At 43.4% G+C, this 25,536-nt stretch overlaps 1 protein-coding gene across 5 annotated transcripts in view; it reads left to right on the forward strand.

Moving 5' to 3' along the window:
- The window catches only part of NRXN2 (neurexin 2), an 899,334-nt gene that overhangs the window by 639,195 nt on the left and 234,603 nt on the right, over nt 1–25,536 (forward strand). The window lies entirely within an intron of this gene.

The following is a 25,536-nucleotide window of genomic DNA, read 5'->3' on the forward strand; positions in this document are numbered from 1 at the left end:
CAAATTCTGTAAGCTTTGATAAGGTGGTACAGTACTTAAATTAAATAACACTTAATTAAATAACAATTGATATTAATCCACTGAGAAAAACAAACTTCTATTTAGGAATCAAGATGGTATCCCCATACTGGAAGAGTTCCTTTTAAAGCAATATGCATCTTCAAAAAAGGTTTTAGGGGTCTATTCATTATCACTTGAAAATGAACATTTTCACCTGTTTTTGTAGAAATTAAGTTTTGGGGCAATTCATCAAAAAGGTAATGAAGGAGATGCAACAGATATCTCCTGCTTGCCTTTCACTTGCAATGTGGCCCGCTGCCCCTATACACGAGTATGGGGACAGAAATTCATCAAGCTCTGAAAATACAATATTTTATGAGCCTGACTGCAGAAGCATTAGCCATCTTCAGATGACGTTTGCTCCCCCACTCAGTGCTCACCCTGCTCCTTCCCTATGGAAATGATCCCTCCGCCTCTGTCCAGCTCCTTCCGCCGACTGCCTGGGTTTTGTGCTCCTGTGTGAACTCTAGGTCATGCAGGCACACTAGCACTGCCGAGTCGACATGGCAGTGCTAAGTTTCACTGCACTTCAGGGAGGCAGCTGATTTTCGGATCAGCTGTCTCCGCATCAGAGAATGATGAATTGCTCTGTTGCTCGGACACCAATAATTAACATAATGAATAGACCCCATAAAGTCTTCTAAGAAAGATGAATTTACTATTTTTAGAGATTGCAAAATCTTGTATATGTTATTTCAAAGTCAGTTACTGTGCAAGTTGTTGTATACTTATTGTTAAATATAAGACACAGATGACTCTTAACTGTGGTTACATAGACCTTTTGAAGGTGTTAACGATCAAATGATAAACATGGTGTAAGATCTTCAAGATGTTTGGAGCTTCAGTTGATATTACCAATTGTTATTCTGATATATTAGTCCTCATAAAACTGGAGTAGTCAAATTGTAAACATTTTCCATCACTTGAAAATGCTGTTTCAGCTCATGAATGATAGAAGCAAGTGCTTAAGAAACACTGTAACCTTGAATGATATTTTAGCTTCTTCTTCTTCATGATTCGGGCCATTTTCACTGTGCCTCTTCCTAATCTTTCAATAGCTTGAGTTCAGGTCCTTTGGATTTTCCATACTGTCAGCAAAGAGTTCTGCCTCAATAAATAGAACATGCCATATTTTCTGAAGTCACGGCATTTGGTCAGGAATAGCCTTAATATATGCTGCTCTTATTTCCATTGAAATTGTTCTTGATTACAGAATCTTATTATTTTCTTCTCAATTGCAGGGATTTGATCCAGAATGCTGAATGTAGTAAAGATACATGCCCAACTTACCATTTCAGGAATGAGCCTCATTGGAATGTTATCTTATGAAATACTTTTCTTTAGTACCTAACAATAGTTGTTTGGGCAAAAAGCTTCCACTTTTGCACTCCACCTGGTGTTACTTATATATTGTCACTTGTATACCCAAGAAAGACCAATTTGTCCTTTATAAATGTATTATCTCTTTACATTAGACTGCAGGCCACCCTACTTAAAATAGTCTGTAAACTGTTGCATAAAAATGTTGTAAGGCAACAGGGCATCAGTCTTGCCCCCGTAAAAGTGTATGTACCAAACTAACATCATGGCAGGAATGACTGGGGTTTTGTTTTTCATAGGACCATTGTAAAAGTGATTATCCAATGAAGTATCATAAAATTGTCAAAAAGGCAATAAGGAGGAGCAGAGAGAATAATCACTAGAATTCAAACATTATGACAATATCTATTCCTAAACCTTAAAATTACTTAAAACAATTTATCCCCCGAAAATATATGGACAGTACAATGCTGCATGCAGACCCTGAAGATTCAAAGAGCGAGCATCATTAGAGCAAAATATAGTAGATGTATACTATTACCCCTTTTTTATTTCCACACATACAGTATTGGCTGTATATTCATATCCTTGATCATTGTAATCCTTAACATTGATGCCTTGTTCATTGAAACAACAACTTTTCAGAAATGTCTTCTCTAGTTTTGTTGAATAAGTGGAAATGTTCACTGAACCTTTGTTGAATGACCGAATGTTCTGTCAGTGAATCTCTCAGGACATATTGCTGAGCACTGACATTCTGTTCTGTGTGTGAAACATCTGGCATGACATTACTTACCACAGACAGATAGATTGCCTTCAATGACTGATAACATGGTGTCCAGATTGATTGATACTGTATATTCCTTTTGGGTGGCCCAATATAAAGAGTGTCCCTGTATTTTTATTTTCTTCATGTGCTTTACATTTTCTGAATGTTCTCACAGAAGATGATCACAATGCAAAATTAGATCCAGTGAACCAAGGAAATTCTCACTGTTTATGTCTTCAATCATTTTAATATCTTACTCTGAAAACCATTGATGCCAAATACAAGCTCACATCTGATCCAATAGATTTTTCTGTTTCCATTTCCTTATTTCTTTCTATGTCTGTGTCTAATGCTAACAAAGGCCCTCATTCAGAGCCGTACGCTCTGAGCAGAGCGCACGCTCTGAATGAGGGCCGGGCTCCATTTTCATGGAGCGTCCTCCTGGACGCTCGTATAGCTGTGGGTCACCACCCACAGGCTATACGAGCGTGCTTTGTGATGGCCGCGATGGTCGAGACCATCGCGACCATCGAATTTGCGAGCCGGAGCCTGCGGTTGAGGTTTTCAACCGCAAGCTCCGGAGTGATTTTGGCTCTATCAGAGCCAAAATCACTCCCACTGACATCACTAGTGATGTCAGTGGGCCGGCTTCTGACGGGAGGCGTTCCCGTGGGAACGCCCCCATCAGGGAGGCACGCCCCCGGCACGCCCACCAAAGGGGGCGTGCTGTCAATCAACATTGACAGCACGCCCCCTTTGATCGGACACAACGAGCGAAGGACTTTCCTTCGCTCGTCGCGTCTGGCGCATGCGCACGACGGAGCTCCCTCCGTCGTGCGCATGCTCAGTGCATAACATCGACCCACTTGCGAGCGGACAGCCGCTCGCGAGTGGGTCTGAATCAGGCCCAATGTCTGCTATTAGACATCAGTAGTGTTATCCAGCTATTAGACATTGGTAGTGTTATCCAGCTACAGTATTAGACATTGGTAGTGTTATCCAGCTATTAGACATTGGTAGTGTTATCCAGCTATTAGACATTGGTAGTGTTATCCAGCTACAGTATTAGACATTGGTAGTGTTATCCAGCTATTAGACATTGGTAGTGTTATCCAGCTATTAGACATTGGTAGTGTTATCCAGCTACAGTATTAGACATTGGTAGTGTTATCCAGCTATTAGACATCGGTAGTGTTATCCAGCTATTAGACATTGGTAGTGTTATCCAGCTACAGTATAAGACATCGGTAGTGTTATCCAGCTATCAGACATTGGTAGTGTTATCCAGCTACAGTATTAGACATTGGTAGTGTTATCCAGCTATTAGACATTGGTAGTGTTATCCAGCTACAGTATTAGACATTGGTAGTGTTATCCAGCTATTAGACATTGGTAGTTTTATCCAGCTATTAGATATCGGTAGTGTTATCCAGTTATTAGACATCGGTAATGTTATCCAGCTATTAGACATCGGTAGAGTTATCCAGCCATTAGACATCGGTAGTGTTATCCAACTATTAGACATCGGTAGTGTTATCCAGTTATTAGACATCAGTAGTGTTATCCAGCTATTAGATATCAGTAGTGTTATCTAGCTATTAGACATCAGTAGTGTTATCCAGCTATTAGACACCTGTAGTGTTATACAGCTCCAATAATGTGTCCTGTACTGAATATTCTTTTTGGCCATCTATTGTAAAGTTGATTTCACTTGTTTTTTTGGGGGTTGCAAGATTTCCTTCCTGCAGAGAAAGTCTTGCCATGGTATCAAGCAAGTCTAGTGATGCAATACATTGTATTTTCCAAACTGCTCATTCTGAACCAGTCTTCTATAAATGTCTCATGTTTATTAGATACATTTGCATATAAAAGATATAAACAAATATTATTAAATGAGTTATTCTCAATCCTTGGACACGCATGTAATAATTGTGTTGAATTCAACTAAGTTGCTTAAGCCAGAGAGAATCCTCACTCTATATTTGCATGACCACATTGTTGCATCCTTCACTACATAAATTATCAATTTACCAATAACATTTTCTTGAAATTCAGAGAAGTTGCTTAAATAATGTTCTTCTACCCCCTGCATATTTTCTGGATTTGCTGTAGAAAAAAATGCTGGTATATTTGCCTTACTTTTTTATATTTACTGAACCCGATCTAAATGTAAAACAGTGTAATTCAACACTGTACACAAAATAATAATTTACATTATGGCCACCTGGACTAGACGAAAGAGATCAAAGCTTAAAGGATATCTAGGAGTTATAACTCATGTTTGACCTGGATCTCATATAGTGGCAGTGACAGGGAGTGCATCATTATGGACTCCACCTAGAGGATGTAGTAGGTATTGGCCAGCGGTTCAAATCCCGACAGCGGTAGCCCGGCAAGCGTGAAAATCCAGATCGTCAAAAGGTAAGTATGTTCCAACCCAATTCTACCCCCTAACCCTTCCTTAGGGGTGCCGAACCTCCCCCCCAAGTGCCTAACCCTAAACCCCCCCCCCTAAGTGCCTAAACCTAATCCCCCCTTCCCCGCAGCCTAAACCTAAGTCTCCCAGTGGGGAAGGGGGCTAACCCTAACCTCCCCCCGGGGGTGCCTAACCCTAACACTCCCTTCCCCTAGCCTAAACCTAACCCTCCCGGGGGGGTGCCTAAGTCCCACCGGGAGCCCTAAAACCTAACCCTCCCCCCCGTGGCTGTCTGCGCTCTGCGCCGGGCTTACCTTCTTTCAGTATGCCGGGTGTCGGTCTTCCGGCGTATGGATAATGACAGGCGTCGAGTTTTTGACGCCTGTCATTAGTACCACGCTGGGATTAGAGAGTCTTGAAGCTGGCGGTCGGTATTATGGACTCCACCTAGAGGGTGTAGTAGGTATTGGCCAGCGGTTCAAATCCCGACAGCGGCAGCCCGGCAAGTGTGAAAATCCAGATCGTCAAAAGGTAAGTATGTTCTAACCTAATGCTATCCCCTAACCCTCCCTTAGGGGTGCCTAACCTCCCCCCCAAGTGCCTAACAATAAACCCCCTCTAAGTGCCTAAACCTAACCCCCCCTTCCCCGCAGCCTAAACCTAAGTCTCCCGGGGGGGAGAGGGCTAACCCTAACCTCTCCCTGGGGGTGCCTAACCCTAACCCTCTATTCCCCTAGCCTTAACCTAACCCCCCCGGGGGGTGCCTAAGTAAGGTAAGCCCAGCGCAGGGCGCGGACAGCCACGCTGGGGGAGGGTTAGGTTTTAGGGCTCCCGGGGGTGGAGCCCTAAAACCTAACCCTCCCCCAGCGTGGCTGTCCGTGCCCTCCGCTGGGCTTACCTTTGTTCAGAATGCCGGGTGTCTGTCTTCCGGCGTATGGATAATAACAGGTGTCGAGTTTTTGACGCCTGTCATTAGTACCACGCCGAGATTAGAGAGTCTTGAAGCCGGCGGTCGGTATTTAGACCATTGGCTTGCTGACTACATCCCACCTAGTGAATGGGTCTAATGGTTTTCTAAATAGGAAGTTTACTATTGAATCATGCATTATGATAAGGTAGGTGTAGGGCAGCTCTCTAGCCTGTCAATACCTTATCCCAGTGGTTCTCAAACTCAGGGGGTCGATGTTCCCCACTGCGCATGCGCACGATGGAGGGAGCTCCGTCGTGTGCATGCGTGAGACCCGGCGAGCGACGGGCTCACCATCGCTCCGGGTCTCGCACCAAAGGGGGCGTGCTGTCGATGTTGATTGACAGCACGCCCCCTTTGGTGGGCGTGCCGGGGGCGTGCCTGCCAGATGGAGGCGTTCCCATGGGAGCGCCTACCGTCTCAGGCCGGCCCCACTGACATCACTAGTGATGTCAGTGGGAGTGATTTTGGCTCTGATAGAGCCAAAATCACTCCAGGGCTTGCGGCAGCGAGACCCTACCGCAGGGTCTCCGTCGCAAGCCGGATGGTCGCGATGGTCAAGACCATCACGACCATCATCATGGACGCTCGCTATTGCTGTGGGTGGTAACCCACAGCTATGCGAGCGTCCATGAGGATGCTCCAAAAAAAGGTAGGAGGGCCCTGATTCAGAGCGAGCGCTCTGGTCAGAGCATTCAGCTCTGAATCAGGCCCTCAGTCCTTTAGGTGCCCTAACAGTTCAGGTTTTAAAGATAATTATGCTTGAGCACAAGTGTATACAAATCTTGACGAGGTACTAATTAAAACACCTGTGCTTAAGCATAGATAGCTTTAAAACCTGAACTGTTAGGGTACCTTGAGGGCCGAGTTTGAGCACCACTGGCACTATCACTATAGACCTGTTCCCAATGCCCTTAATGAATGTGCTATAAAATAGTGATTGTATACACCACATGATGATGACAACTTTTTACCAACCTTTTTCTTGTGTTATATTTAATGGGAAACATGGAAGGGATGTTAATAAAAAAACAAAAAATTTAATATTACAACAACAAAAAAAATTATAAATATTTCTGTTGAGATGCAAAGTGCAATAGTGCTCCACAGCACATAACACATAAAACTGGAACAGACAAACTAAATAAAATAGAATAAATACAGATATGAAAACAAAGAGTGAGTGGACGTGCAATCCATTGGGAGAAGGGCAGAGCAGAGAAGAGAGACTCTATAACAGAAATGGTGGTGTACCCATCTGAGTACTTGCGAATATGGTAGGCTATAATAAAGTGGTAGGTTTTTAGAACATTTAGAGATAATGTATGAAAGCTGGGGGAGCGTCCGATCAAGCATGGGGAATTCTATAAGTTGGCAAATGCACTGTAAAGTCTTGTAGGTGGAAGTAACTGGCACAGGTCAGAGGGAGATCTAAGAGGGAGAGTGTTGAGGAAAGATTTGAGATGTGTGGGTGGTATTGTTGAGGGCTTGTAGATGAGGTTGAGTAATTTGAATTAGTTTCTTTGGAATATGGGATATGGGAAACAAGAGTAGGGATTTGTGAGTGGTGCAGTAGATGTAAGTAAGAAGAAGGGAATATTAATCTTACTATGGTATTTAGGATGGATAAAATCAGCATCTTGGGTAAGATAGGGGGGTGTTCTATTTATACTTTGAAGGTGGAGGTAACAGAACTGCAATAGAGAACTGATGTAAGGAATAAAGCAGAGTGCAAAGTCAGAGTGACGCTGTGAGAGAGGGCTGGGGAGGCTGATGACTTAGGACTTAATTCAGACCCGGTTGCTAAGAAGCGTTCGCTCGTAGCTGGCCGATTTTCGCATTCTGCGCATGCATATGCATCGCAGTGCGCGAACCAGTGCGAGAGTTCGGGAAGATGTTGCTCACTGCGCATAGACTGTCCAGCAGAGTGAGTGACAGGAGAAGCCGTTTGTGGGTGGTAACATGGGCAGGCCACTAGAAACGGCGAGTGGAGGTGTGAACGCAGGCGTGCCTGAGCGTCTTAACGCCGTTTCAGAGGCGTGCATAATTAACAGGCAGCATCACAGTACACGTCGCCTGATTGTATTTCACTCTGAAGTGCTTGCAGTGCTTGTGGTAGGGTATAGTCAACCTCAAGCTATGCATTCGCTTCCGATGGTACCCGATGTACACTTTCTGGAGATGACGTGCGCAAGTGGGCATCTTAAGACAGGCTGGTGGGCATCTACATACACAAAGCGATAGCACGCCAGGACATAGTGGGCGTGCTTATGCCTTGCCGTGCGATCGCCTGCCATGCCACTTAGCTGAATTTGTATACGCTGGGTGTGAGCGTACGCATCTAGCAAGCGGCTCTGAATCAAGCCCTTAATGCTGACAGTGTGGGATATTTGAGGTGGAGAGGGTGGGTGACTGGGAGGGGTGTGGTATGTTATGTCATGTCAACATTCAGAGTGTCGACACACGTTATGTCGGCATGTGACATTTAGGACATGTTGACATTCTAGTGTCAATATCCTGACTGTCAATATTCTGAATGTCAACAAAATGACTGAATATCACCATACTTGCCTACTCTCCCGGGACTGTCGGGAGCCTCCCGAAAATCGGGTGCCGCTCCCGACACCCCGCAAGACTAGGCAAGTCCCCCGAAATAGATGCCGGCTCCCCGCTAACCCCCGCGCCAGCCGCAAAAGTGGGCGGTGCGGGGGTGTGGTGACGAGATTCATCGTAGCCCCGCCCCCTGCCTTATAATGCCAGTAATATTGGCATTATAAAGCGGGGGGCGGGGCCACTATGACGCGATCGCGTCGGCACGACCCCGCTCCGCCTCTTTGACCCGCCCCCATCCTCCCTGCTGGACGGACCTGCCAGCCCCCTCCCGGATTCCCCTGCCGAGATGTCGGCAAGTATGAATATCACTGGAGGAATGTAACGCTTTAAGCTTTGTTTTGCACATGTTAAGCTTTAGGTAGTTTTGGGACATCCATGTGGAAATAGAATTATTATTATTATACTTTATTTATATGGCGCCACAAGTGTTCCGCAGCGCCTTACATAGTACATAGAACTAATAGGTGAACAAGAAACAAGTAACTTACAGTACATTACAGTGCAGGACAAGGACACGACTTATTTACATTGCTACAATAGCGATTAAAGCACTCACAATAAGCTGCCGAGAGTTGGCAGTCCCGTGTTAGGTGCCGTAATGGGGAGCAGAGAGTAGAAGAAAATGTAAAGAGAAGCACATGAGGGTAGAGGTCCCTGCTCATGAGAGCTTACATTCTAAGGGAATAATTGGTCATACAGTACTGTAGAAAGGTAGCATTCCTGTGGGAGACATAGATTTGGGTGTTGTTAGTGTAAAGATTATACTGGAGACAGTAGAAAAAGCAGATGGCCAAGAGCAGGACATGTGGGACCCTGGCAGATAATGGGTGTGAAGGGGAGGATGCACCAGAGGAAGAAATACTGAAGTAGATGTTGATAGTTAGAAAGTGAAACATGAAAGAACTGTGGGCCTGACGCAGATTGAGCGATTATTTGCCACGTGTGTAAGTCACACTGCGCACGCACAGGATTTGGTTTGTCACTGCGCTCGCACAGAGGATTCATTTGCAAAGTGAGTGACGGTAGTCAGCATTTGGAGGAGGTAAAATGAGGGTGGTAAGGCAAAGGCAGGCGTGTCTGACCATTTAAACACCATTTCATGGGCATGCATGACTTAGCTATTGCAATCTCCTTCGCAACATGAGAGCTCTCTGCATGTCAGGAGTGCGGCAGGTCAGACTTGGCTTACAAGCTATGTGGCTGCCCAATCTGTGTTATTGTTACAGATGTTTACGCTTTTATACGTCATCGGATGGACATGAGAAGGCAGCAGTGGGCGTCCCTATGTAAGCTTTAGAAACATTAGCATATTTTCACACCTGCGTTCCATGCGGCATCGCAGTTGTGATTGCATTAGCATACATCTCTTAATCAGGCCCTGCACAATGAAGGCCAAAGGAGTGAAGGGTGTGCAGGAGAACAAGATGGATGAAAGTGGTGGTTGGACTCAGCAGGATGAAAGATAATAAATATAAACAATTGTATGAAATATATAAAAAAATAATAATAAAAAATAAACATGTTAAACCATCCCTACTGTATGCTGGCTTGTAAATGGTGATGCCTTAGGCATGTGCCTTCTTGGACTGTCACTGTATGGTGCATATAACTCTGCGCTACAGTAATGAAATGTGTGAAGCATAAACCTGTCAAAATTACCAATTAGAAAATTACATAAAGTTGTAATTAATGGAACTATCAGATATAGCTTTCATTTTTTTCACTTCAACTACTGTAGGCTTAGAAATAGATGAGTGATAGGGCATACATTTCATACTTCATAGATAATATACTGCTAAATAAATTGCAGATAATATTGTAAGTACACATTCCTGGGATTAGGCCTAGATTTGATGGAGAAAGTATAGAGCAATGACAGGAATAGCACAGAGCTCAGAAAGAGATTGCAACATACAGTATTATACAGTTAGTCGGCCCGTAACTTGAATGTAGAACGTCTCAAAAAGAGGACATCTGAGGAAATTAATAAATTCTTACGTAGAAATAGGATTGTTTTTGCTCTATGACTTATGGTGATAATTATTTGTAACATTGTATGATCATTTTGGGGTAGAATTTACATTTTAGTCCCTGCTAGTGCTACAGACTTCTGTTAAAAACACGAGAGAGGAGAGATGGAATTAAATAACACTGTCACTTTCAGTTTCATATTCAATTAAACATAATTAGTGCATATAACTAAATTGGTCAATACCTAATCTACATACTCAGAGGCAATGAATTTTGTCAATCACATTAAAGTCATGCAAGCAACTAGACATGTAGGAGGGAATAACACCCAAGTCAATAGTCCATCTCAACTTCTTGGAATTAATGTTAGGATGTGTATATCTGTTTGGATTACAGCCAAAAATCTTCTATAACGTGTCAAATAACCTTATTGTAAAAATGTAAAAAAGGATTGAGAATCTGCATTTGTGATATACGTTTCCCTCAGTTTCCTGTTAATTAGGGATTTTCCAACCAAATATGTGTGATCATAAACATGCTAACTCTGTCATTGTTTCATCACACCAACCTACAGACACCGCCTCGCATCACTGCTCTAGTGATGTTATTTACCAGCTTTGGAGAAAACCATCACATCATTTATTACTAGGAACTTCATAGCTAGTTTTTAGCTTGTACCCTGCTTTCTACCTAAAGTCTATATGAAGTATAATGCCATACAATTGGCATGCTTACTTAGCCTAAAGGCCAATCTGGTGCGCCCTAAAAAGAAGAGGATTTAGGGGAGCATGCTACAATACCCTAGCCTATAGCAATGCTATGGTTGGACAGTGCATGATCAACAAACTTGTAATGGACATCCAATCATGCCATACTGTAAGTCTGAATGAAAAGCGTTTCCATCCAGCGTTTCCATCTTCGTTACACACTTACTGGATGAAGCAGCCGACCAGCCGTCATGGTTGATTTGGTAAGCTTACCAATAAGCTGCTCTATGTCTGGCCAGATATTACAACTGGGTGGGCATTTAAATTTGCCCGCCCAGTTGTGATGTCAGTGTTGACGATCCCAGCAGCCACTGTATGGGAGGTCGATGGGTTGTCCTTACACACAACCAGACGTACCGATATATCTGCAAATATACCAACATTGGCTGTCCTACCGGGCTGACCTGATATGTCAGAATGACACTGTTCACAGACATATCAGGTGTACACACCTGCCAATCCACTACTGATGTATCGATCATCGTTATCGGGCTATATATCTAGTACCCAATGTAAGGTCTTGGTACTGTCCTCATGTCAGTTCTGAATAAGATGCTTCCTTTTCAAAGTTCAACTAAAATAGCCCCAGACTGTTGTTTTATTGGGTGAACAAAACATTGGAAACAATGTGACAGAAAATTAAGAGTTAAAAGAAGTGAGTTGAGAAAACCAGGTTGCAGCTGCTGTTCCTTGACTTTTGTTACAGAGTAAGGGGTACTACTCAGGTGTTCCAGACAGTAATGTACATCCCACCATCTGTGATCGAGAAATACCAGTGACTGTTCTTCTCTACATACACTTACTCCCCTCTCTCTTTTTCACATACACATTTCCACGCACCCTCCTTCTTTTGTCCTTTTCACCTCACTCTTTCCGCTCTAATAATGTCACATGTACCTAAATGAACAGTTATACATAGAGTAACCTTTATGATTCCATTATAGTGTGTATATATGATGGGGGACCTGCAGTTGTTATATTTTATACTGCACGGGCACCGAATATGAGATATCTAGGTACACAAATGACAATATATGGTAGATGGTATTTTGCAGTTATTTTAGACTGTTGAAGTGTGAATAAATCATGACTAATATTATGACTATTACATGTTCTATAAAATATAAAACACTAGTTAGCAATATAAAATAATAGCTTATCCTCTTGAATTAAAAACTACATTAATGAGACATTTATATATCTTCTGGATCAGCAGAAAAAGAGATTGAATGGGGCTTTACACATTCAGATCACATTCAATTATTGACTTGTACAGTAAATGCTCCCTCCTGCAGCTCTTACTAACATCAGACAGACTTGTTTATTCATGTTACCCTGGGACATGACACAAAGCACCTCTCTGGATACAACTGCTTCCAAAGCAGAGAGCACAACAGTCACGTCCCAGAGCGGAATGGGTATAAAATACCGCCGGCCGCATGGATTCCCGTCAGCGGCAGCCCGATAAGAGCAGAGTTAGAAGCAGCGGAAGCCCGACAGCGCTGGAAATCCCGATCGTGGATAGGTAAGTATATACTAACCTAACCTAACCCCCCTAACCCTCCTTAGGGGTGCCTAGCCCTAACTTCCCCCCAAGTGCCTGACCCTAATTCCCCCTCTAAGTGCCTAACCCTAACCACTCCCTTCCCCGCTGCCTAAACCTAAGTCCCCGGGGGGTGCCTAACCCTAAGTCCCCCCCAGGGGTGCCTAAACCTAACCCTCCTTTCCCCTAGCCTAACCCTAACCCTCCCGGGGGGGTGCCTAACCCTAAGTCCCCCCCCGGGAGCCCTAAACCTAACCCTCCCCCCCCGCGGCCGAGATGCCGGGTGCCGGTCTCCCGGCGTCGGGGAAATGCGGGCGTCTACATCTAGACACCCGGCATTTCACCCTTGCCGGGATATGACAGTCGGGAAGCCGGCTGCCGGTATTTAGGCAGTCGGCTTCCCTATTGCTTCCCCCCAGAGCAATGACTGGAAACAACTCTGCCTGGGAAGTACAATTAGAACGGACTAAGAAAAATGTAAGCATTTAGTAAAAGTTGCAAGAGGGCTCATACGAGCCAGTGAATCAAAGCCATGTGAATGTGAACATAACATTCAGACTTGAAAGGCATTATCCCATTTATAGCTGTGGTCATTATTGACCATGTGCACTATTTTACACCTTTTGGGGAGGGTGATGATGGGACGGGATGTAGCCGGCATCCCAGCATGCGGGATGCTGATGGTCTGAATACCGGCACCAAAATCCGAGACAGGTTGGGATCCCGGCACCAGTATCTCGACCACCAGCATCCCGAAGGTAAGTATAGGGTGTTAGGGGGAGAATAGGTTTAGTTAGCGGGGTTAGGGTTAGGCATTAGGGGAAGGGTTAGGGTTAGGCACCGGGTAGGGAGTGTTAGGATTAGGGTGCGGGGATCGGGAGGTTAGGTTTAGGCACAAGGGGGGAGGTTAGGTTTAGGCACCGGGGAGGGGGTGTTAGGGTGCGGGGAGGGGGAGGTTAGGTTTAGGTACTAGGGAGGGAGGTTAGGGTTAGGCACTATGAGGGGAGGTTAGGGCTAGGAACCGGGGAGGGTGGGTTAGTGTTAGGGTAGGAGTTAGAGAAATACTTAGAATGACTTCCTATGGGTATCGGGATTCTGGCTGTCGGGATGTCGCTGTAGGTATTCTGACCAGCGGCATCTCGACAACCAGGATTTTATACCCAAACTGATTACACCAGTGATTCTATAAGACTTTTAGGCCTAAAAAAATAGGAACATTTGCTCATAGCAACATGTTGTCATTCCTTTTCTTTAAAATATTATTTGTTATAAGGTTGACCAGACTGCAAAATAAAACTAAACATATTCCAGTACTACAATCATAAATTAAAGAATACAGAATGCTTAAAGGGGCTGGCAGCATGGGATTAAAAATAAAAAAAGATGATACCTTGGAATTCTATCAGTCCCTACAGCAACAGTCTCTGTGAATGGGACCGGGGACATTTTGGTGTTTTTAAGTTATATAATCTATTGATGAACAGTTGTTTGTGCATCAGTATTTATAAGTGAGTGTTTAAGGTTTTCTCCTTATACAATGTACTACTATTAGTTTGTATTAACACACTTAGGGCCAAATTCAATTAGCCCTGTTAATTTAAATAGGGTGGTAGACTCAGGCTTTAACGCTTGGGGCTATTCAATTCCAGCCCCCTTTTCACCTGAGCACTTTTTTAACACCTGTTAAATTAATGTGTTAACAGGCGTTAACACATAGCGGATAGTTTACTAACTCATGTGTCTGATCGAGATTGCAATCACTGATGGATTTTTACTAGAGGCAAACGGGTGAGAAATCTTGATACTCTCTTTAAAACATATGTGAAAAAACACAAATAGAAATAACTACACCATTGGCCAAACCCACAGGTACTTTTCATAGCCAGGAATACAACTTGGGAACTTACCAAGAATTGTTATTATAATCACGGGTCTAATTTAAATAGAAGTTTCAAATAGACCACCTCCTGAGCTGCGTGTTTGGCAGAAACATATACAGATCAGTGTGATCTGTGTATGTTTCTGCATGTAATTAGGAAAAAAAGGGTTAAATAAACGATGACCCCTCCCCCAAGCATAACCAGCCACAGGCTTCTGAGCAAGTACTGGTTCTAAAGTATGGGGGACAAAACGTGTAGGGTCCCCTGTATTTTATGAACCAGCACTGAGCTCTGTGAACAAGTCCTGTTTTTAAAAATAAGGTAAAAAAATGCTGTGGGGGTCCCCGTATTTTTAAAATCAGCACCAGACTCAAACTAGTTGGGGTGTAATGCCACAGCTAGTGGACCCTTTCACCAGGTTACCCCGGCCAAATTATTAAACACTCCAAGCTCGTCAGCCCAGACCAGAGATCTCAGGGGCAGTGGGGACCATCCCAATAAAGAGGTCCCCCATCTCTTAAGCACCCCAGGCCTAGGCTGAAGCCCAAGGCTCTTCCCTGCTCCCCTGGCTGGTGGATGCAGGGGTAATAGTGGGAATAATAGATGTATACTATTGTTTTTTACAGTGGGAGTACAGGTGCCAGCGTGTCTGCCCTTTGGCACTTGTGGAACTACAAGTGCCAGCAAGTGGTCGGCACCGATACCCCCACTGTAAAACAAATAGAAAAAAAGCCCAGTAAATACACACCATAGATAGTAGATAGTAAAATTTTATTACATACTAAACACACTCACACATACCTTCTCCACTGTGATCGGCCCCCTTCTCCAGTAGAAATCCCAGGGATTTCCTAAAAAAATGTTTATAAAATACTCACCTACCTCCTTGCGTAGGTCAATCCTTTTCTCCAGTAGAATCCCAGCCATGGCAAAATAAGAACCTGAAATGCCCGGACTCCTCGGATACTGTAACGATGTTTGTGTTTCCACATAAATCTCTACCTCGGTAAATGACGGAGCCTACATGGGTTATGTCATTTGCCGGGCTGCCAGCCAATCAGAGGTCGCTCTAGAGCAGTGATTCCCAACCACGGTCCTCAAGGCACACTAACAGTCCTAGTTTTAGTGATATCCATGCTTATTTTTTATTTATTTATTACCAGTTATTTATATAGCGCACACATATTCTGCAGCGCTTTACAGTGCTTAAGCACAGATAGTTAAATCAAAATAACTGAGGTACTGATTAAGTCACCTGTGTCCAGCTATGGCTAGCCTTAAAACCTGGACTGTTAGTGTGCCATGAGGACCGTGGTTGGGGACCCCTGCTCTAGAGTAAGCAGCTACTGATAGGCTGTGACCCACGTGGCTGTTGATTGACTGCCATGCGGCTAACAGCCAATCAGCGGCCGCATACTCTAGAACGGCCTTGATTGGCTGACGGCCCGGCAAATGATGGAAACCACCCTGTCTCCATTATTTACCAAGGTAGAGATGTATGTGGAATTTTTCTTAGTAATTAACCGTTTATTTGATTAATTTTTACACACAAGCAGCCATGCACGTATCTCACTGATATGTGCAGGCTGCATGTTCGGGTGTATTTGGCTGCGGTCAGACACTGGAAACTCGGGGAGAAACACGATCACATATACCATCGAAAAACACGATTCAGCAAAACACAATTCTTGGTAAATTTGAGTGTTTTAGCTGTCAAAAGTCTCCTGTGTTTCAACTCAAGCAATATGGGAACAAACTAACGATTCTTAGTAACTACCCCATAGAATCCATGATAATTTCACAGACCTATGCGTTAACAGGGTTGTGGCACCCGTTAACATGTTCTTTAACGCGTATTTTTTATTTTTTTTTAAATCCCTGTTAAGTGCAGCCTGCGGGCTGCCTTGGAGGCTAATTGAATAGCCCCAAATGGATAAATTACTGCTGCTAATTGAATTTCCCCCTTAGGGGCCTAGTTATCGAAAATGGGTGTACCAGCAAATATTAAGTATTACCCATATGTATGAAGGAGGGATCTCTGATATGCTGCGGTTCTTCCATTTTTGACAGCAGCTGCAGCTCCCATAACTCTCTATAGGGACTGCAAAGTTATCAGATTTACCAATGCGAAGCATTCCAGAGCTTGGCCCCAATAGCTAACGCCATCTAAAAACGGTGCTAGCTGCTGTAGTCAGGAGCACATTAACGCCCTAGGGGGAACATGTGCAGTGGGCCCCTCCTCTAAGCAGTGCCCCCCAAATCTCTGCATCTTACATTGTGCCAGAAAGCTGGTCCCTCCTCCTCCTTGGCTCCATGTTCCCGGTAATATTTGGGAAGATGGCATAGGCGCACAAGAGAACAAAGGCATTTGCGCAGTTCCACATACTTTGCTTTTACTGCACAGTGCCATCTTCCCGAAGATGATCATATCACTGGCAAGATGGCGCTGTGGGGGAGGAGGGACCCACTTGCCAGCCCAAGGTAAGTATACTATGGGAGCAGGGCATGTTGTGCAGGGGCACTGCATACCCTGGATCATTATAAATCTGCCTATAGCTGTAGCCTATTGGTTACAGTTTGCTAAATTTATAAGGAGAGGATTCCCCCGGAACTCTCACCAGCAATGACTGCCACACATGTGTGGTCAGCATGTGGGGTCCTGATATAGTAGTGAAGAGACCACTAATGTGATCACCTAATGACTAACACACATCCCTGCATAAATGTTTTCATACATTTGGGTGGTAAATACTATAATATTTTATTGCCATAAGCAATTACAGTTATCTTTGGAACATCTTTTTTGACACACATGGATCACTAAAGTTCACTTTTGAACAGACTACTGTCAGATGCACTATACCTTGTACATTAGTAGACCTACAGATCTTTCCTTTTTCAGCCCATCATTGGTCTTATACAGTAAGTTGCTTGTCCCTTTTGGCCAGATGTATGTCACTCACTGAGCTTAGCCTTAGCCATCATAGACCTATACTAACTTAGGTGCATCCTTGGTCACACACTTATTAAAACTATCCTATCTTATAGCATTTTTGGCCTTGCCCATTCTTGGTCATACTTGGCTAAATATGTAATGCCAAAATATCTTGGGTCATCCATGGTCACACATCTAGCTATTAACTATAATGGACTAGTCTTGTATACAAAATGAACCCTACCTACTTCTGAGGCCTCCTTGGTCACAGAAGTAATCATAAGTTATAGAAGTGTAACTATATTACAGAATATCAAGCACTATAATTATTAAATAAATAAATAAAATGTACACATTGATGTAAGTGACGGTGCGTCTTACAGATTCATTCCGCTTTTGTCACCGGCACTTTCTGATCCTTACTGTTTGTCTGTTGCCTAAAATAGCCATTGATTTTGTCTATAGATTAGAAAAAAATGTACTCAGGAATAAATGCTTTAGGGGGTACTACATTCTCTTCCGCTTTTATTGTGCCAGTAACACAGTAAGAAACCCATTGATTTATCCAAGTACATGCTTAAATGATGTGATGCACAATTCTCCATGCAGATTACAGTGAATACGGAAGATTTATTATTAAGTGCAGATCACATCTTGTAAACCTAAAGTATTGTGCTTGGATCATGCCTGGTATCATTAATAGGCTCTTGGGTGTATCACTAAAGCAGCAAGACATAACAAAGTAAGCAAATATAAAGCAAACAATGACAGCGAATGTACCTTACTACTGTATATACCTTCACCTAAATTTGGTTTATTAGGCTTCAATGATGTTATAAATCTCACTCTGTTTACCATGTCAGAGGTGTTGTTACTGTAGCAGATAGTTTTACTGGACATTTTCTAAGTGTTAATAAATATGTGATTTAGCCCCTGAAACACAACATCGGTGTTGACCAAGTTAGAATGATTTTTAATCAATTAAAATTGACCTTTAGTAATTTTACCCCTTGGAATATAGACAGCTCTGATGTCCCTTTAGTGTTATGGGTTACTCTATACCTTTATGTGATAAGTCTGTTACAAATGTAAAAATTCAACTGAAGTAAGCTTGTAGTGCTAATCCGTCTGGTTGTAATGATACCCAATATAAACACTGAATACATCCTATTATTATTTTATTAAAGTCTTTACAGACTGCTCCTTTCTCACTTTCTGTGGTATTTATTTTGAGACACAATAGACCTCACATCATAGATAATCTCTTTGCAGTTCAAACATTACAGTAACTTCCAACTTGGAAGTCACCAATCTAATTTACTTGTCACATGCAGCTATAAGATATGCGCTAGCAGGAAGCCCCCATAAATGCAGCCAGTAAAGTGTTGTCGGGAGCAGAGCTTACTAATGTGCTGGTGACTGACTGAAGAAACTTTCTTTGTGGAAAAACAGATATTCAAAAATGTATACACTGCAATCATAGGAATTTTCCTGATAAATAAATTCATCCGTATAATTTACTGGTGGTAACTACTGATATGATCCCTAATAAGAAAAGTATCTAATCAAGCTTTAATGTAAATGAATTAGTCTTCCATAAAACCATTGCAAATATGGAATTCCATAGCCCCATTACCTTCATCCCCTTTCTAACTGATGGTGAAATATATATACATATTAATTTATGCTAAATAGGACTTTTTGCCAGCGAAAACAACCCCAATTTATCATTTCAGTCTAAATATTTGTTACTGTGTGGATAGCTTTTTCTCTTTGATAGTAAGGTGCCCAACTCTGAGCCCTCTCTCTTTCTTACATTCATGTGCCTGGTTTTATTTGGCAGATCATCATAGCTGCTGCTCATAAATACATTAACTTTGTAAGTCACTACATTTTATTTACATTTTATTTTCCTATTACAAGTTGGCCGAAAATTGCTTAATGCATGTTAAAAACCCGCCACCGTGACTCTTGGGGTAAATTTACTAAAGTGAGAGTTTTTAGAAGTGGAGATGTTGCCCATAGCAACCAATCAAATTCTAGCTATTATCTTCTAGAAGGTGCTAGTTAAATGTTAAGTAGAATCTGATTGGTTGCTATGGGCAACATCTCAACTCCTAAAAACTCTCACTTAAATTAAACCTTTAGATGTTCAATTAGAAATTTACATTAAGTTTACATGGTTCAGATGGGAGTTACCGCGGATTCTAGTTAGCAGCTCCAGACTAGGTGAAACGTAGGAAATAATCTTTATTTTAAGGCAAACATATATTACAGTACCCCAGGAGCAAACCTCCAAATGAATAATTATGTATTTAGAGGTTTGTAAATAGGAAAATATATATGGTCAACGAAGACATGCCATTTTAGTAATGAGGGGAAAAATGGGTTAAATGATGTGGGACATGTATGTTGGGTGTTGTATTCATAGGAAAGTGGTTTTTGAACTTGCAGTGAAATTCACTTGCTGGCTCCATCATATATAAAAGCTGCAATAACTGCCTCCATACTTTGCTTATGGCTACTAACAGTCTTCAACAGGTCCTGCTTATTTATTTGGCACTTTTTGGGGGGATCAGGATAATTTCCCCACTCTTTCATGTACCTCACATAGGTCACACTCTGCAGAATCAACACAGGACATCCACAACTGGACGTTTAAAATTGAATTGCTAGGGAATCGGGAATGCACTTCACGAAAATATCCCGCAAAATACGCATTATGTTAATCCCTAAGCACAGGGCATGGAACCCGTGGTTAATTGAATCGGCCCCTATATGTCATATCCATGAAACATTCATATGTAAATTTAGTTCTAAAAAATTCTAGTTTGTATACAGCAGAAAGATAAACAGGAGATAAATGGTGTCTCTGAATTTAGGATAGTCTGCGTGTTTTAAAGGATCAAGTGTAGAAAATTGTATAACAGCAGTTCCTAGGGTTTGTTTTGCAACCATGATGGTTATCGTCAAAGTTAAGGAAGGGGAAAGTAACTGTTCATAGTAGGGGTGTGCACCGGCCACTTTTCGTGTTTTGTGTTTTGGTTTTGGATCTGGATCTTTCTTCGTGTTTTGGATCTGGATTGGTTTTGCCAAAACCACCCTTCCATGTTTTGGGTTCTGGGTTTTGTGTTTTGGATCTGTATTTTTTTTTAAAAAAGCATAAAAACAGCTAAAATCACAGAATTTGTTGGTTTCTCTGCTCCTATGCTATTATTAACCTCAATAACCATAATTTCCACTCATTTCCAGTCTATTCTGAACACCTCACACCTCACAATAGTGTTTTCATGTCCAAAAGGTTGCACCGAGGTAGCTGGATGACTATGCTAAGCGACACGAGTGGGCGGCACAAACACGTGACCCATCTAGGAGTGACACTGCAGTGGCAGACAGGATGGCAGTTAGAAAAACTAGGCCCCAAACTGTACATAATGCAAAGAAAAAAAAGAAGTGCAAGATGGAATTGTCCTTGGGCCCTCCCACCCACCCTTATGTTGTATAAACAGGACATGCACACTTTAACAAATCAATCATTTCAGCGCCAGGGTCTGCCACACAACTGTGGCTGAAATGATTGGTTCGTTTGGGCCCCCACAAAACAAGCTGGCAATTAATGTGTCCCTGCACAAACTGGCTCTACGGAGGCAAGATGTCATCCTCATCCTCCTCATCCACCGATTCCTCACCCTCTTCAGTGTGTACATCCTCATCCTCACAGAGTATTAATTCGTCCCTGCTGGAACCACAGGTCCCTCTGTACGTTCTGGAGGCTGGTCTCCCTGGAAGAGTTGATAATTCATTTTATGAACATCATCTTCTCCACATTTTGTGGAAGCAACCTCCTACGCCTTTCGCTGACAAGGTTCCCGGCTGCACTAAACACTCTTTCGGAGTACACACTGGAGGGGGGGCAACTCAGGTAAAATAGAGCCAGTTTGTACAGGGACCTCCAAATTGCTTCTTTTTCCTGCCAGTACAGGTACGGACTGTCTGACATGCCTACTTGGATGCTGTCACCGATGTAATCCTTTAACAGACAGACGCACGCTTGTCGCTGCTGCTTTGAGGATTCAAGTGCGGCTACAGCCCACACAATTCACAAAGACAGAAAAAAAAAAAGAATATTTTTATTGTTTGTGGAGCACACTTTGAGGGTTACACCACCCTTTAACAGACAGACGCACGCTTGTCGCTGCTGCTTTAAGGATGCAGGTGCGGCTACAGCCCACACATTTCACAAAGACCGAAAAAAAAAGAACAATATTTTAATTGTTTGTGTAGAACACTTTGAGGTGTCACCACCCTTTAACAGACAGACGCACGCTTGTCGCTGCTGCTTTAAGGATGCAGGTGCGGCTACAGCCCACACATTTCACAAAGACCGAAAAAAAAAGAACAATATTTTAATTGTTTCTGTAGCACACTTTGAGGGTGTCACCACCCTTTAACAGACAGACGCACGCTTGTCGCTGCTGCTTTGAGGATGCAAGTGTGGCTACATCGCACACAAGTCACAAACACATTAAAAAAATAGTTTTTTATTTTTTGGAACACTTTGAGAGTTACACCACCCTTTAACAGACAGACGCACGCTTGTCGCTGCTGCTTTAAGGATGCAGGTGCGGCTACAGCCCACACATTTCACAAAGACCGAAAAAAAAAGAACAATATTTTAATTGTTTGTGTAGAACACTTTGAGGGTGTCACCACCCTTTAACAGACAGACGCACGCTTGTCGCTGCTGCTTTAAGGATGCAGGTGCGGCTACAGCCCACACATTTCACAAAGACCAAAAAAAAAAGAACAATATGTTAATTGTTTGTGTAGCACACTTTGAGGGTGTCACCACCCTTTAACAGACAGACGCACGCTTGTCGCTGCTGCTTTAAGGATGCAGGTGCGGCTACAGCCCACACAATTCACAAAGACAGAAAAAAGAACAATATTTTAATTGTTTGTGTAGCACACTTTGAGGGTGTCACCACCCTTTAACAGACAGACGCACGCTTGTCACTGCTGCTTTAAGGATGCAGGTGCGGCTACAGCCCACACAATTCACAAAGACAGAAAAAAGAACAATATTTTAATTGTTTGTGTAGCACACTTTGAGGGTGTCACCACGCTTTAACAGACAGACGCACGCTTGTCGCTGCTGCTTTAAGGATGCAGGTGCGGCTACAGCCCACACAATTCACAAAGACAGAAAAAAAAAGAACAATATTTTAATTGTTTGTGTAGCACACTTTGAGGGTGTCACCACCCTTTAACAGACAGACGCACGCTTGTCGCTGCTGCTTTGAGGATGCAGGTGGAATCTAGACGGGATTTGGAACCGAGGACACACTACCTCCATCAATTGTCTAAATCCCACTGCACTAATGTCGGATACCGGACGCACGTCTAACACCAACATAGCAGTCAAGGCCTTCAGTTATACGTTTTGCTTCAGGATGACTGCTGTCGTACTTCATCCTCATCGCTAGGGACTGTTGGAGGGTCAATTGTTTAGTAAAAGTAGTGATGTTCCTACTTCCTCTCTGGGATGATGAACAACTCCCAGCAGCAGCAACAGCACTAGGAGGAAGAGGTTCTTGATCTTTCCCTATTTTATTTTTATCGGAGAAAGTTTGGTCCTCCATTTATGTTATATTGATATATATACGTGCGGCTAAAGCGCACACAAACACAGAAAATATTATTTTATTTTTGCTGGAGAGTAGTGCACTTTGTGGGTTACACCACCCTTTAAGAAATGAGCCAGCCGGCTCTTTACTTATGGGACACAGGCGCACGCTTGGCGCTGCTCCTTTGTTGATGCACGTGCAGCCACAGTGCACACAATTCACAAACACAGAAAATAATTTTTTTTTTGGTTTGGACTGGAGTGTACTTTCGGGGGTTACAGCACCCTTAACGGTCAAGCCAGCCGGCCCTTTACTTATGACACAGGCGCACGCTTGGCACTACTTTGTTGATGCACGTGCGGCTACTGCGCACACAATTCACAAACACAGAAAATAATTTTTTTTTAGGTTTGGACTGGAGTGTACTTTCGGGGGTTACAGCACCCTTAACGGTCAAACCAGCCGGCCCTTTACTTATGACACAGGCGCACGCTTGGCACTACTTTGTTGATGCACGTGCGGCTACTGCGCACACAATTCACAAACACAGAAAATAATTTTTTTTTGGTTTGGAGTCTGGAGTGTACTTTCAGGGCTTACAGCACCCTTTAACGGTCAAGCCAGCCGGCCCTTTACTTATGACACAGGCGCACGCTTGGCACTACTTTGTTGATGCACGTGCGGCTACTGCGCACACAATTCACAAACACAGAAAATAATTTTTTTTTAGGTTTGGACTGGAGTGTACTTTCGGGGGTTACAGCACCCTTAACGGTCAAGCCAGCCGGCCCTTTACTTATGACACAGGCGCACGCTTGGCACTACTTTGTTGATGCACGTGCGGCTACTGCGCACACAATTCACAAACACAGAAAATAATTTTTTTTTTGGTTTGGACTGGAGTGTACTTTCGGGGGTTACAGCACCCTTAACGGTCAAGCCAGCCGGCCCTTTACTTATGACACAGGCGCACGCTTGGCACTACTTTGTTGATGCACGTGCGGCTACTGCGCACACAATTCACAAAAACAGAAAATAATTTTTTTTTTGGTTTGGACTGGAGTGTACTTTCGGGGGTTACAGCACCCTTAACGGTCAAGCCAGCCGGCCCTTTACTTATGACACAGGCGCACGTTTGGCACTACTTTGTTGATGCACGTGCGGCTACTGCGCACACAATTCACAAACACAGAAAATAATTTTTTTTTTGTTTGGACTGGAGTGTACTTTGGGGGTTACAGCACCCTTTAACGGTCAAGCCAGCCGGCCCTTTACTTATGACACAGGCGCACGCTTGGCACTACTTTGTTGATGCACGTGCGGCTACTGCGCACACAATTCACAAACACAGAAAATAATTTTTTTTTTGGTTTGGACTGGAGTGTACTTTCGGGGGTTACAGCACCCTTAACGGTCAAGCCAGCTGGCCCTTTACTTATGACACAGGCGCACGCTTGGCACTACTTTGTTGATGCACGTGCGGCTACTGCGCACACAATTCACAAACACAGAAAATAATTTTTTTTTTGGTTTGGACTGGAGTGTACTTTCGGGGGTTACAGCACCCTTAACGGTCAAGCCAGCCGGCCCTTTACTTATGACACAGGCGCACGCTTGGCACTACTTTGTTGATGCACGTGCGGCTACTGCGCACACAATTCACAAACACAGAAAATAATTTTTTTTTTGGTTTGGAGTCTGGAGTGTACTTTCAGGGCTTACAGCACCCTTTAACGGTCAAGCCAGCCGGCCCTTTACTTATGACACAGGCGCACGCTTGGCACTACTTTGTTGATGCACGTGCGGCTACTGCGCACACAATTCACAAACACAGAAAATAATTTTTTTTTAGGTTTGGACTGGAGTGTACTTTCGGGGGTTACAGCACCCTTAACGGTCAAGCCAGCCGGCCCTTTACTTATGACACAGGCGCACGCTTGGCACTACTTTGTTGATGCACGTGCGGCTACTGCGCACACAATTCACAAACACAGAAAATAATTTTTTTTTTTGGTTTGGACTGGAGTGTACTTTCGGGGGTTACAGCACCCTTAACGGTCAAGCCAGCCGGCCCTTTACTTATGACACAGGCGCACGCTTGGCACTACTTTGTTGATGCACGTGCGGCTACTGCGCACACAATTCACAAAAACAGAAAATAATTTTTTTTTTTGGTTTGGACTGGAGTGTACTTTCGGGGGTTACAGCACCCTTAACGGTCAAGCCAGCCGGCCCTTTACTTATGACACAGGCGCACGCTTGGCACTACTTTGTTGATGCACGTGCGGCTACTGCGCACACAATTCACAAACACAGAAAATAATTTTTTTTTTGGTTTGGACTGGAGTGTACTTTCGGGGGTTACAGCACCCTTAACGGTCAAGCCAGCCGGCCCTTTACTTATGACACAGGCGCACGCTTGGCACTACTTTGTTGATGCACGTGCGGCTACTGCGCACACAATTCACAAAAACAGAAAATAATTTTTTTTTTGGTTTGGACTGGAGTGTACTTTCGGGGGTTACAGCACCCTTAACGGTCAAGCCAGCCGGCCCTTTACTTATGACACAGGCGCACGCTTGGCACTACTTTGTTGATGCACGTGCGGCTACTGCGCACACAATTCACAAACACAGAAAATAATTTTTTTTTTGGTTTGGACTGGAGT

The sequence above is a fragment of the Taudactylus pleione genome, unplaced genomic scaffold, assembly GCF_031769625.1.
Source record: "Taudactylus pleione unplaced genomic scaffold, aTauple2 ptg000313l, whole genome shotgun sequence".
Classification (NCBI taxonomy): Eukaryota; Metazoa; Chordata; class Amphibia; order Anura; family Myobatrachidae; genus Taudactylus; species Taudactylus pleione.